Source organism: Geotrypetes seraphini, chromosome 4, assembly GCF_902459505.1.
Source record: "Geotrypetes seraphini chromosome 4, aGeoSer1.1, whole genome shotgun sequence".
Lineage (NCBI taxonomy): Eukaryota > Metazoa > Chordata > Amphibia > Gymnophiona > Dermophiidae > Geotrypetes > Geotrypetes seraphini.
In genome coordinates this window covers 10,546,039-10,556,333 of record NC_047087.1, presented here as the reverse complement: position 1 = coordinate 10,556,333, position 10,295 = coordinate 10,546,039, and positions in this window count along the sequence as shown.

The following is a 10,295-nucleotide window of genomic DNA, read 5'->3' as shown; positions in this document are numbered from 1 at the left end:
TTTCTGCTTCTGCTTCTGATGTACCTAAAAAATTGCTATGAGTTTTTGCTTCTTTTGCAAGTTTCTCTTCATATTCTTTCTTAGCTGTCTTTATCAATGCTTTGCATCTAACTTACAAGTGCTTGAGTTTCTTCTTATTTTCTTCATTCAGATCCTTTTTTTATTCTTTGAAGGATGTCTTTTTGGCTCCAATAGCCTCTTTCACTTTACCTTTTAAACCATGCTGGCTCTCGTTTCCTCTTCTTTTCACCTTTACTAATATATGGAATACATCTGGTCTGGGCTTCCACGACAGTATTTTTAAATAACATCCACGCCTGGTTTACTGTCCTAACCTTTGCAACTGATCCTTTTAGCTTCTTTTTAACCATTTTCCTCATTTTATCATAGTCGCCCTTACGAAAATTAAACACCCCTACAGTAGATTTCTTGTGCGATGTTACTCCTGGTATCTACTCTAATTTGATCACGTTATGATCACTGTTTCCCAGCGGACCCAACACAGTTAACTCCTGTGCTATGTCTTTCATTCCACTAAGGACCAAATGTAAAATAGCTCCCCCTCTTGTCGGTTTCTGGACCAGTTGCTCCAAGAAGCAGTCATTTATGACATCTAGGAATTTTACCTCCCTAGCACTCCCCAATGTAACATTTAACCAGTCATTGTTGGGGTAATTGAAATCTTCTTTGAGCCAAGTATAGGATAATGAAGCCATTGTGGCATCACTGATGAGTTTGGCTCTTAGGCATTAGTGGAATGAGGCATTATGACATCACAAGCTCAGGTCTGGAATGTTGCTACCTTTTGAGTGTCTGCCAGGTACTTATGATCCGGGTTGGCCACTGCTGGAAACAGGATCTACAGTCAGTCTCAGTCTGGCAATTCTTATGTTCTTATGGAATCTCGCTGCAGTACACGCAGAATCTTGCAGTGTCAAGACATACAGAGTGACTGTTTTGAAGTGCTGGCATGAGCTGCCTTGGGGTAATTAGACTTGTGTCATGAGAACCTTAATTATTAGGCACCAGGGAGCAAGCCAGCTCTCTTTAATAACAATATAATGAATTCTTGTAACAAATTATATACCAATTATATACCAGGCCTCTGTAATAAAACACATAAAATTATTATTATCTGAATGGAGTGGTTAATTATGTATGTATATGCTTGTTTTCTGTCAGATTTTGAAAAGAAGTTGAAGTTAATTCATTAACGTAATCTGGCAGCTTAATGTAAGTCTGTCAATTTTGTGCCAGGGTGGCGTTCCCCAATTAGGAGTCAGCATTCAAAACAATTTAACCAGGTGGGAGAGACTCTGACTGGTTCACGTGGTTGGGTCTACAGCCTCAGCACCCTGGGGTTGTGCGTTCAACCCCCGCGCTGCTGCTTGTGACCCTGGGCAAGTCACTCTGTCCTCCATAGCCCCAGGTACGTTAGAGAGATTGTGAGCCCACCGGGGCAGACAGGGAAAATGCTTGAGTACCTGATTGTAAAACCACTTAGATAACCTTCATAGGCAGTATATCAAAGCCTAATAATAAACTTGAAACTTCTCAGCAGCACAACTGGAGCTCTGACTGCTGCAGCACTTCCAAGCGATTGCCGAGTCAGACTGAGGGCAGAGTTGGGAAGGACCCAGAGTAGCTGGTTTTAAGAAAGGTTTGGACAAGTTCATGGAGGAAAAGTCCATAGTCTGTTATTGAGAAAGACATTGGGGAAGCCATTGCTTGCCCTGGATCGGCAGAATGGAATGTTGCTACTCTTTGGGATTCTAGAATCTTGTTACTCTCTGGGATTCCGGAATCTTGCTATTTTTTGAGATTCTGGATGGAATGTTGCTTCTCTTTGGGATTCTAGAATCTTGTTACTCTCTGGGATTCCGGAATCTTGCTATTCTTTGAGATTCTCTATGGAATGTTGCTACTCTTTGGGATTCTAGAATCTTGTTACTCTCTGGGATTCCGGAATCTTGCTATTTTTTGAGATTCTGGATGGAATGTTGCTACTCTTTGGGATTCTAGAATCTTGTTACTCTCTGGGATTCCGGAATCTTGCTATTCTTTGAGATTCTGGATGGAATGTTGCTACTCTTTAGGATTCTAGAATCTTGCTACTCTCCGGGATTCTGAAATCTTGCTATTCTTTGGGATTCTATGTGGAATGTTGCTACTCTTTGGGTTTTGGCCAGGTACTTTTCTCTCCTTATACACCTCCCAGAGAACTCTGTTCCTCAGATAAGCAGCTCTTAACGTTACCCTTCTCCTCCACTGTCAATTCCAGACTTGGTTCCTTTCATCTAACTGATCCCTATGCCTGGAATAAATTACCCGAGTTTGTCCATCAAGCCCCTTCCCTTCTCTTGTTTAAAAGCAGACTGAAAACCCACCTTTTTGATATATCCTTCAATCCTTAACCCTACTCCTCTGCCCTCCAACCCAGCCCGCTGATTATCCATTCCCCTTAACTGTATCCATGACATCCTGCTTGTTTATATTGTAAGCTCTTTCAAGCAGGGACTGTTTTCTTTGTGACTCTGTACAGCGCTGCGTGCGTCTGGTAGCGTTATAGAAATAATTCATAGTAGTAGTAGTAGTGTGAAGAGTTTCCGTCTTTGGGAAGCAGAGCTCAGCTTGTGATGTCATAATGCCTCATTCCACCAATAAGAGCCAACCTCCTCAGTGGCTTGATTGTCCTGTACTCCCCTCTGCCCTCCAACCCAGCAGCAGATCAACCCTTCCCCTTAACTGCATCCATGACATCCTGTTTGTCTATTTTGTCTGTTTAGACTGTAAGCTCTTTGGAGCAGGGACTGCCTTCTTTGTGATTGTATAGCGCCGCGTGCGTCTGGTAGCGCTCTAGAACTAATTCATAGTAGTAGCAGCAGCAGCAGCACAGCTGTACTTCATGGCAAAATATAGCCCTGCAAAGAGCAGCCACTCCTCGGCTCTGCCCTGCCCCATAGGATTGCAGCTGCTTTCAGTGCCTGGTAGTTGGTCCTCGCTAACATTACGCAGTCCACGTGCGCTGGCTGCTTAACGCGGCGTAGTGAAAAGGTTCCCTTTATGGTGATTTTCATGTTAAAATTGTGATTTGCCTTCATTGATTGGGTGTATATTTGGAAAAATTAACCCCCCCCCTCTCCCTGTTACAAAACCATAGTGCGGTTTTAAGCATCAGCCATGGCGGTCACCGCTCCGACACTCATGGGGGGGGAGGGGTAAACGCATTAACAAATAGACATAAAATACTGTTACTGGATCTGTGACTCTGTACTAAGTCTGCTTTTGTCCTGCAGTGGCGTAGCAAGGGTGGGAGGCGCCCCTCCCCCACCCTCGTTTTCACTCCCCCGCTCTCCCCTTCCCTTCCCCCGTCCCTCAAGTTCTTCACCACCGCGAGCAACAAGAACGTCGATGTGCTCCTCACGAACCCTATTGTCCCTCCCACTGATGTCACTTCCTATGCACGGCATGTTGCTCATGGTGGCAAACAATTAGAAATATGGGGAAGGGAAAGGGGGGGCGCACGTGGTGAGGGAGCAGGGTGAAGAGCAGGAGGGGTGCCGTCACCCCCCCCTTACTATGCCTCTGTTTTCCTGGTACGTCCACTACCACTAGCCACTATGGTTCTGTGCGCCAAGAGAGGGAAACTATCTGAACCTATCAGAGCAGGAGTGACGGTTTGAGAACCAATCAGGTTGTCAGGCTAGTCCGAATGAATATGCATGAGATAAACATAGTAACATAGTAGATGATGGCAGATAATGACCCGAATAGTCCATCCAGTCTGCCCAACCTGATTTAATTTAATTTTTTTTCTTCTTCTTCTTAGCTATTTCTGGGCGAGAATCCAAAGCTTTACCCGGTACTGTGCTTGGGTTCCAACTGCCGAAATCTCTGTTAAGACTTACTCCAGCCCATCTACACCCTCCCAGCCACTGAAGCCCTCCCTAGCCCATCCTCCACCAAACGGCCATACACAGACACAGACCGTGCAAGTCTGCCCAGTAACTGGCCTTAGTTCAATATTTAATATTATTTTCTGATTCTAAATCTTCTGTGTTCATCCCACGCTTCTTTGAACTCAGTCACAGTTTTACTCTCCATCACCTCTCTCGGGAGCGCATTCCAGGCATCCACCACCCTCTCCGTAAAATAGAATTTCCTAACATTGCCCCTGAATCTACCACCCCTCAACCTCAAATCATGTCCTCTGGCTTTACCATTTTCCTTTCTCTGGAAAAGATTTTGTTCCACGTTAATACCCTTCAAGTATTTGAACGTCTGAATCATATCTCCCCTGTCTCTCCTTTCCTCTAGGGTATACATATTCAGGGCTTCCAGTCTCTCCTCATATGTGTTTTGGAGTAAACCTCCTATCATTTTCGTCACCCTCCTCTGGACTGCTTCAAGATATATTTGCATACAATGAAGGCTTGAGTCGGTCCAGCGAATGGCCACACGGATGGTCACGGGGCTCAGGGATCTCCCGTATGAGGAACGGCTGAATAAACTGCAGCTCTACTCCCTTGAGGAACGCAGGGAGAGGGGGGACATGATCGAGACATTCAAGTACCTCACGCGCCGTATCGAGGTGGGGGAGGATATCTTCTTCTTCAAGGAACCCACGTCAACACGAGGGCATCCATGGAAGATCAGGGGAGGGACATTGCATGGCGACACCAGGAATTACTTCTTCACCGAGAGGGTGGTGGATCGATGGAATGGTCTTCCGATGCAGGTGATTGAGGCCAGCAGTGTGCCTGATTTTAAAGCTAAATGGGATCGAAAGGTGGGATCTCTTCGCAAAGAGAGGTAGGGGAGGGTCATTGATGTGGGCAGACTTGATGGGCCTTGGCCCTTATCTGCCGTCACCTTCTATGTTTCTATGTTTACTTGCAAATATGTCTCATAAATATTTGCATACACCCATAATTGGAATTTGTGTGAGATCTTATCAGATAATATAGATCAGAGTAAAGCCCAGTGTGAGCAACCTGTGTATATTGTCAATTTGCATTGGAGGTGAGTAGGATAGTTATAGCCCACAGTGCGGGAATATACCGATTGTAACCTAAATCAGGTGATGTATGGACTCGTATGCCCAATGGACAAACCAAAAGAAAAGTTCAATATCGGATTGCACAACTCTTGAGCAACCTACGATTGGGTAAAACTGACTTGCCGTTAGTTTCTCATTGGATTCAAAATAATCACGATGTGGAAGATTTAACGTTTGTGGTTTTGATCAGAGTGCAATTGAACAGGAGAGGTAGTGTATGTTTTGTTAAGAAAAGAACAGAAATTGATTTATCTAGGGGGGGAACTATAGAACCCGGTGGCCTTAACAAGGAAGTGGAATGGAATTTATTATAAGCTAAACCTTAATTTTATAGACCGGGTCTTCAACCAAAAGGAGCTCGACTCCCTTTACAATAATGTAAGCATAAATACATAAACAGAGAGAACAAATGTAAACCAGAATGGCTTAGTTTCCAAAGTGTTTGGTAAAGAAGAAAGTTTTCAAAGCTTTTCGGAATAGAACGAAGGGGCCTAAACTTCTAAGTGAAAGCGGTAATGTATATCAGGTGGGAGTTTGGGTATAAGAACGGTTGGAAGGGAAGTTGGAAGCTGGTTTTTCATCTCAGGGTGAGTTTGAAAGAAGTTCCCGATTTGGGTGTTTCATCCTGGCCACTGTCTCAGCTATCTATAAGCATAATATATGAAAGGTGATAAGTAATAGAACTGTGGAATTTCGATATTTAACATGATTGTTTGATAGTTTTAGAAGGTAAGGAAGCCTTTTCTGGTCATGGTTCCTGAAGACGCTAGACCAGGGCTGCCCAATTCCTGTCCTCGAGATCTACGGGCAGGCCAGGTTTTCAGGATATCCACAATGAATATGCATGAGAGAGATTTGCATACCAAGAAGGCAGTGCAGGCAAATCTATCTCATGCATGTTCATTGTGGATATCCTGAAAACCTGGCCTGCCCGTAGATCTCGAGGACCGGAATTGGGCACTGTGCAATACAGTCCTGTGTCGGGCTTGACTATTGCTGAAGTCTTATGAAAGCAATATAGCTACCAGGAAATTCTGCATGAACATCGGATGAACTTTGACAAATGCCTTTGGCTAATGCAATTGGTGATGTTTTGTACAATGAACTTTGAAAATGTTTTTTAATGTTATGGGGGGGGGGAGAGGGAAGGGCTTCCAAGGTTTGAAGTGTTTATGAATATTTAATGAACTAAAGCGTGCAAAATTAGAGAAAATTAAAAAATGTATAAGTTTGTATTAGAATTTCATTGGTTTCTTTGTATGTGATAGATAGAATTAATTGAAGCCAGCATTTAATAGTTATTTGACCCACTTTTGGGTTATAAATATTCATTAGGTATACCAGAAATGCAGCCTGGTTCTTAGCCCTACTCCAAACTATACGCAAAATTCTGGGTTCTTACATAACATAATGCCTGGTTGGCTGCACATTTTCCTCATCTCTGCTCTGTGCTCTGTGTGATGTCTCCATCCGTCCTCCTTTTCCTGGAGCCATATGGTAACTGTAACGTGTTATAATGAACCGTAAACTGCTATCGCACTTCGGTTTTAATATTAAATCAAATATTCATGGTGTACGCAGTTTTATAGAACCTATAACTGAGAATGAGTATAGTAATCATTCATGTTAACCCTTTATATGGCCTGGTTGCTCCGAAGCAACCTGTGTCTTCTATGGCTCTTATGGGAGCTCTGCATCCCCAAATGCCTGTTGCTTGGCACTGTTGCTCTCGTTTCCCCATCTGCCAATTAAAGGGTTAAAAAAAAGCTATGGGACTAAAGAGAGGAGGAGGGCCATGATTCATGCCTAAAGAGACTGGGCATTGTGTGTTATATTTCCAGCGGATCCCACTGACTTCTCCGCAGGGTGGAACATCATTTCCCTGTGTACAGTTCCTCTGTTATAACTCTACAAACTCTTTCAGATAAGCTGAGTATCTCCCAACCCCAAGCACTGATTAGGCATCTGCACTTCTTATCTTGGTAGGCCCTGAGGGGGGGGTTGACTTCTGAAGCAGCTCTCTGCCTGGCCTGGCTCAGAAGGATTAATAGAGCTTCTTTTCACTTCCCTAAGATGAACTCTTCTGACAAGCTGGTATCTGCTGTTGCCAGCTGGTTCCAGATGTGTTCAGTAGCACTGATATATAGGCCTGGGTTTACCCCATTGCATGCAGGGATTTGTAGTTCCCATTTCCCAATTGCAATCACTAGAAAAAGCCCTGCATGCAATGGAGCAAACTCAAGATTAGATTAACCCTCCTGGAGAATATGGACTTGGGAGGAAACAGCAGCGCTCTGAATTTTCTGTTTGTGCTTGCATCACAGGACTGGAATGTCCTGCACCAAAGGATCTATCTCGGAGATGCCCAAGTTACCCATCTCCAGCCTGGAGATTTGGGGGCATCCCTGGTTTTGAACTTGCATCCCAAAGTACTGTGGGATTTGCAGTTAGTACCTGATCCTGCCCAGTGAATTTTTTTTTTTTAAGTTTATTACCCACATCTGCACGGGATACAATAAAAAACCTACACAATAAAATCAGAACATTACAATCAAACACAGCAGAATCAAACATTAAAAAAACTAGTATCAGTCAGTATTTATTTAAAAATGTATTGCCTGCAGGGGGTACAATCAGTGCCGCCAGCCCCATAATGCACCAGGATCCAGGACTCATAAATTGTCCAGCCTGGAATTGGGTAACTTGTCATCTCTTCTATCTGGTGTACTTAAATCCCAAGCCCCAATACCTGGAACTCTCTCACATAGGGTTGGATGGAAATCAAATCACTTTGAATCTACTGAACTAAAGAGTTTTCCTCTTTGCTTCTATGGGGAAAATGCTGAATCTAATTGACCCTAAACCAGGCGACACGAGAAGAGGGCAAGGGGATGCATCTGGGAGGAGGGTCAAAACCCAAAGAGTAGCAACAAGTCACTGCTTGCCCTGCATCAGTAGCATGGAATGTTGGTACTCTCTGGGATTCCGGAATCTTGCTATTCTTTGAGATTCTGGATGGAATGTTGGGTTTTGGCCAGATACTAGTGACCTGGATTGGCCACCATGAGAATGGGCTACTGGTCATGATGGATCTTTGGTCTGACCCGGGAAGGCTATTCTTATGTTCTTACAATAGACATCAGAGTAATCTTAATAGGGGAAGAGGGGCAGGAAGGCAAATAGAGATTGAAATATTTCTGTCACTGTTACTCGCCAGGCTGGAAATTCTCTTCACTGAAAAAAGTCAAGTACAAGGAATGTGAAGTGAAAAACTTCCTGTTGCGCCATCAAGAAGTTCTGGGTAGAATTGTTTCAATGTCATCAAACTTTGTCTCATCCAGAGAAAATCTCATGTTCTCTGACATTAACTTATAACTAGTCTTTAAGCCCGTTACATTAACGGGTGCTAGAATAGATGCGTTTGTCTGTCTGTCTGTCTGTGTTTCTTTATCTCTCTCTCCTTGGCCGCTGTCTGTATCCTTCTGTCTCCCCCCCCCACCCGAGCAAAGCTGTCTGCCCCCAGGACACACCTCCCCCCCAAAGCAGCCCCCTTTCCCTCTCCCTGTCTTTCCATGGCCCTCTTCTGTCTCCCCCCCGAGCAAAGCTATCTGTCCCCACCACACCTCTCTCCCCAAAGTAGCCCCCTTTCCCTCTCCCTATCTCTCCATGGCCCCTTCTGTCTCCTCCCAGAGCAAAGCTGTCCCCAGCACACCTCCCCCCCCCAAAGCAGTCCCCTTTCCCTCTCCCTATCCATGGCCCCTTCTGTCTCCCCCATCACACCCCTCCTCCCAAAGCAGCCCCCTTTCCCTCTCCCTAACTGTCTCTCCATGGCCCTCTTCTGTCTTCCCCCTCCCCCCGAGCAAAGCTGTCTGTCCCCAGCACACCTCCCCCCCAAAGCAGCCCCCTTTCCCTCTCCCTATCCATGGCCCCTTCTGTCTCCCCCCAGCACACCCCTCCCCCCAAAGAAACCCCCTTTCCCTTTCCCTCTCCCCCTGGCTCCCGGTATTGATCCCCTTCTTACCCTCCCCTCCATCCCGGCGTCTTCTGGCCTGCTCCTCTTCAAAGCAGCCTGCGATCTTGGTGGCCGGCTTTAGCGAACCTCACAGGCTGCTCTCCAACTCGGTAGCACGTTCCCTCTGACGCGATCCCGTGTGTCAGAGGGAGCATGCTACTGAGCTTGGAAAGTGGCCTGCGAGGTTCTTTAAAGCCGGCCACGATCGCAGGCTGCTCTGAAGAGGATCAGCGGCAGCGAGGACGCAGGCAGGCAGCGAGTGAGAGGCAGCGGTGAGTGAGGGCGGGCGGTGACGCGCCGAGGACAGGGAGAGAGCACAGTCGCGCGCCTTCAGCCCCCGCATGCGCCGTGAGGTTAGAATGTTGCCACAGAAGCACACCTCACGGCGCCACACCGCACAAATTTTTGAGAGCATTTTATTATATATGATGATAATAATTTCTGCTGTTGAGGTGCTATTTCTGGGGGGGGGGGGTGCGTGCCCAGGACTCACTTGTGATCCTATCATTGCCAAGGAGGTATTTGTATTTAACCCTTTAATTGGCAGATGGCGCATTGGCTGCTTTATGTAACTTGATGTTGAGTGAGAGTATCAATGCCAAGTAAACAGGCATTTGGAGACGCAGATTAGAGAATGACACGGTGTCAAAATTCATCACCATTTCTGTCCCCGCAGATAAGCGTGGGAAACAATCCGATGTCATTATTTAGTGTCTAACTCAACCTCAGTCCTTCTACACCAGCAGCCTTCAACGCAAGGCTTGAGGGTCAGTGGCTGGGGGCCCATTCATACTCTGATTCTTCCCTCTCTCCTTAAAGAATGACATGGAGATGGGAATGGGGATGAATTTTGACACCGTGCCATTCTCTAATGCAGATCGCCCATAAGAACCTTAGAAGACACAGTAACAATGCCAAATAAAGGGTTAAAGTGCCTCCAGAGCCACACCCACCTTTTGGAGGCTTAGTCCATTGGGGCGTTGCTACGTTGATCATCATTAGCAAAGTCCCTCCCATTCTGCATTCCCACATTTATTTATATTTTAAATTTCTATACCGTCTAGCATTAGAGCACAGATTTCTTCGATTAACTGACTATATCTTCCATAGAAGTAAAATTTCATATTCTATCCTTCAAAAGGCAACGCTTTTACCATGGGAAGGACTTGAGGTCCTATGTGTTTGGGAAGAGGAGAACAAAAGCATGTTTAGGAGATAAAGGCT